The sequence below is a fragment of the Molothrus ater genome, chromosome 13 (assembly GCF_012460135.2).
Source record: "Molothrus ater isolate BHLD 08-10-18 breed brown headed cowbird chromosome 13, BPBGC_Mater_1.1, whole genome shotgun sequence".
Classification (NCBI taxonomy): Eukaryota; Metazoa; Chordata; class Aves; order Passeriformes; family Icteridae; genus Molothrus; species Molothrus ater.
The window spans coordinates 4,581,390-4,585,768 of NC_050490.2; the positions used below are offsets into that span (position 1 = coordinate 4,581,390).

The 4,379-nt window shown below is 52.3% G+C and overlaps 1 protein-coding gene across 2 annotated transcripts in view; it reads right to left on the minus strand.

The window, feature by feature from the left end:
- TMEM266 (transmembrane protein 266) overlaps positions 1-4,123 on the minus strand; it is an 84,346-nt gene extending 80,223 nt beyond the window's left edge. Inside the window, exon 1 of one of the 2 annotated variants that reach the window (XM_036389375.2) lies at positions 4,038-4,123. The gene's annotated coding sequence lies outside the window, so the exon portion shown is untranslated. Of the gene's footprint in view, positions 1-3,423; positions 3,513-4,037 lie in introns of those variants that run through there. The other variant, XM_054516222.1, reaches the window with a different exon arrangement.
- Between the last annotated feature and the right edge of the window lie 256 nt (positions 4,124-4,379).

Genomic DNA, 4,379 nt, shown 5'->3' on the forward strand with positions numbered 1-4,379 from the left:
TTACAGATCTAAGGAAAGATACAAAAAATGCCCCAAAGAAATTTTGGTTGAAACACATCAAAGCAATGCTGAACTCTAGAACATAATAAAATGCAAGTGAGACAGAGGAATAAACCAAGAAATGAGCTGATGTTGCATTTTATGATGCTTACTTGATAAACATTATTGACAAGTATCATCAGAAAGCCTCCACTGCTATTTGAATTTACAAGGCCTGACTTCACTCTATTCACGCAAACCCAGTGATTTCAATGGGATTACATGGAGGCAACAGGTTTCACTGGGACCTTATAACAAAATTAAGAATTAAACCCTAATACATCAACTTGCCACACCAAATTCTAAGCCCAGCAAATGGGTGGGCTGAAATATGACAGACTGAGGTGACCCTGCTGCTGCCCACAACACACCAGCTACAAATCTGGAGGAAAAAAGGTTTCAATTTGTTGTCATTGTATTTCAAAAGTCCCACACCTTCTCACTGATTTCTCATGGGCAGTTCCTCACAGCACTGATTCCTCCTTCTTCACAGCACAGCCAACAAACTCCATCTCCCTTCACAGCACAGCCAACAAACTCCATCTCCCTCCTCACCCAGCTACCCCACTCTTTTGTGGCACTCATCTTCTTATTAGACACAGCTGTGGCCTATTAAGGGCAGGCCTGTTCCTAATCTTTGGTGATTGGTACAGCTGCAACTCCTCAGGTGTGAGACTGCCTTCTGCACTATCTTTATTTTCTTACATTCTATCCCTCCACATCAATTCACCTTGGACAGAAACCTCTAGAGCCAAAGAATGAACAACAGCAAAGTTCTACCCCAGAGCAGTAAGAAGCCAACCTTTTACTACTTTTTTACTCTTCTTCTCTTGAAAATGGAATTTCACCAAGTATGCTCATATCCACCTACTTCAAAAATAGTCCCAAAAGTTCAGAAATTTTTTACAAGTCAAAAAATTCAAAACTCCCCATTTTCCAACACCAGTGATTATTCCAGACTTATCCTCCTACTACTGAACCTAACAAGAGTGTGGCAAATACCCTTCAGCAGCATACACAATCAGTCTAGAACCAGTGAGGAGAGGAAAAGGAGGAATTAAACCTCAGTCCTCCTCTCATACGCCAACTAGAAATGTAGATTCTGCAAATGGCACTTATTGGACACTTTAGATGTTAACCCATGCAGCAGAAGGACTCCAGCTTGGTCTCCTCTGTCAATATTGGTTCTGCTCATAGGGATAAAGTATTTTTTCTGTTTGTTAATCCCATTGTCCAGGAAGCAGTTTAGCTGAGCACCACTGTGATTGAAGTAACACCCCGTTTGCTGCTCTGATAAAAGATGCAGTTTTGTCCTGTGTAACACAATTCAATTAATTCTTGTGCTATTGCCAGGTAATGCAACTAATTTACACGAATCCTGATGATACAGGTAAATTTTAGTCGTGTCAGGATCTCGCAGGGCAGTGCAGCTTCTCCTCCAGTGTGGAGCTGATCACGTGCAGGAACAGGGTAACCATGAGCTCCATCCTGCTGGAGATGTTGTGAGTCCTGTCCCCCTGTGATGCAACACCACTGCAGCCTCAGGCTCCGCAGTGAGAGCCCAGCAGAGACAAACAGCAAGCTGCAGGTAGCCAGGTTTGGGGGAGCCACCACTGAACCCACCTGGTGGAACAGCACTGGGGGCCAGGAGAGCATAATGAGCTGTAAGCATCTTGTACAGGGCACCTTCAGAACTGTAATCACACTTACATCCAACTAACCTTTGGGAACAGGCACAGTGAGAGGGGAGACAGCTACTGTTATGTTCTGCATTTATGCTGTCAGTCAAGATCTGAAAATACTTCAGCTGAGTAGCAGGCTTGCACTTGTACTCACACTGCAAGCATACGTAGCTCACATCTTAATTTTCTTACCGGCCTTTTCATAAACCAGTGCGAGTTCAGATCTTTATCGTACCTACTACTCCAGTTTTGTGGCTGAAATAGCAGATGTGTACTCTTGCTTCACATCCCTGCTGTCCACTGCTGTCTTTAGCACAATTACTACCTGATAACCACATCTCAATTTGTGTGCAACTTCCACCTCTTTTCACCCTTCAGGCGAAAACAGCATCTTGCCCTAAACACTTTTGCATCAGGACAGAGCTGCAAAAACTCCACTTTGTTCAGAAACCCAGAGGAATGAGTAAGATGAGTACACACATGCATTGCTTCGGGAATGGGCTCCTCACTCACACCATCCCCTCGCTGACTGTGGGCACACTCTTCCCAGCATTTAGGAACCATGACACGTTTCAAGCAGCACACACTTGCTTCTTATTCTGCATCCTCTGTAAATGAGAAGTATTCCTCTCCTTCTCTGCACAGAGTATTCTGCCTCACAAGACAGACATTGTTTGCAGCATCAAGACACACATTTTACCATACAAGATACCTGGTGCACAATGCTAATTGCAGTATCTCCTTGCAAAGCACCTATGTGCTACTATTTTGTACAGTCTAATTTATAACCCCCAGCTAACGTGACTGTGGTAGCAAAAACCCTTTTACAAGTGTCCTGCAGGAACTCTCAGCATCTTCACAGGAGCTATCAAAAATTATTATCAGTACTGTTTCATCTAATCCACACTTGGTTAGTAATGTTATTACAGCATGTTAAAAGTACAGAGGCTGCTTACCCCTCTTTGTTCAAATTCCAGTAATAAGTGTTACAAAAATAGCAGGATTCCTAAGAGTCACATAGCAAAGCAGCAGTTTCTGACTATGTGCCTGAGAGAGGTGCCCTGCGTTCCAACAAACGAGCCTTCTCTGCTGATTGCATTCACAGCTGTAAATACCCCCACACCATTACACATTTTACTTCTTTTACACATAAAATCTTCTGCAGCTGTTACAACTGGTGTCAGGTGCATGCTCTAATACAGAGCTCGTACATCGGTTTGCTCTTAAACTTTCATCTAAGAACCAAGAAATTCTGGAGACACGCTTAGCAGAGCCTTTTCCTAACTTCAGGATGCTAACAAGCTTAGAAACCATGCATGTTCACATACTACTGTTTTTAAGAAAAGTTACTCTGACGTGCTGTCCCATTACAGCTCATCAGTCCCCACAATTTAGATTTCATCTCTACAAATCTAACAAAAAGGCCTGTTAAGTTTATTACGCATTAAGGAAGGCAAACCGAAAATTCCCTAGTAAAGAGCACTCTAACTGGATTTCGACCCCAGAAAAGAAACTACTATTCCTTTTCTCGTTGGGGCAAGCAATGATGCTACTCCAGGACAGGGGGTTTGCAAGAAGCAATGCAGCACCTTACAGATACAGAGTACTCTTGTGTGAAGACACTGCTGAGGCACCACCGTTGGGTGGGTTTGCACACACACACACACACACAATAAAAGCAACTTTCCCGCTCAGGCATTACCGGGGCTGTTCGTATTCGGGATCCGCACATCCGAAGTTGTCCGGCCGGGCCCGTCCGGAGGCGCGCGGGCCGGGCCGCGATGCGTGAGGCGCCCCTCAGCGCCCAGAGCCCCCCCCGGCCCCGCCGAACGCAGCTCCGGCCCCGCAGTACAGGCGGAGCGACCCTCGCACCGCCCCGGCCGGGCCGCGGCTCGGCTGACCCCGCGTGAGGGGGCTCGGGCCCCGCCGCAGGCCGGCCCGCGGCACGGCGCCCTCGGGCCCCCGGCCCCACCGCCGGCAAGTTGGCGGGAGGCGGCGCCCGCCGCCAAACTTTGTCCGCCGCGGAGGGGCTCACCCGCCAGCGCGGCCCCCGCCGCCGCGGCGCGGGGAGCTCGCCGGACCGCCCAGCCCGACCCCGGGGACGGCGGGGCGCGCGGCGGCCCCGGGAGGCGGAGGGACCGGGATTCCCGAGCCGCGCACGGCCGCGACGGGGCACGGCACGGACCCGCCGCCCGCGCTGGAGCGCGGTACGGTCCCGCGGCTCGGGCACGGCCGAGACGCGCTGCCCGCGCCGGGGCACGGCGCGGACCGGGGCTCCCCGCTCGCGCCTCCGTCCCCGGGGCTCCCCGCACGTACCTGCTGCCCGCGGCACCCGCGCCGCCAGCGCCCGGCGCGCGCCCCGCGCGGGACCGGCGGCCGCGCGGGGAGGAACCCGGGGACCGCCCGCGCGCGATCCCGCGCGCGCCTCCCGCCGTTCCTGCCGGGTCGCCTTGGAAACGCGGGGCCGACGCGCGGGGTCGGTCCGCGGGAGCGGAGGGGGCGCGCGCGCGTCCGCCGCGCGTCACGCGGGCGCGGCCGGGCCAATCGCGGCGGCGGGTGGCGCGCGCTGGAGTACTACGAGCCGCGAGCCCCCGGCCCCGCCCCCGCGGCAGCGCCGCGACCCCCGCGCCGCGCCCGGCCCGGCCCGAGGGGAGCGCC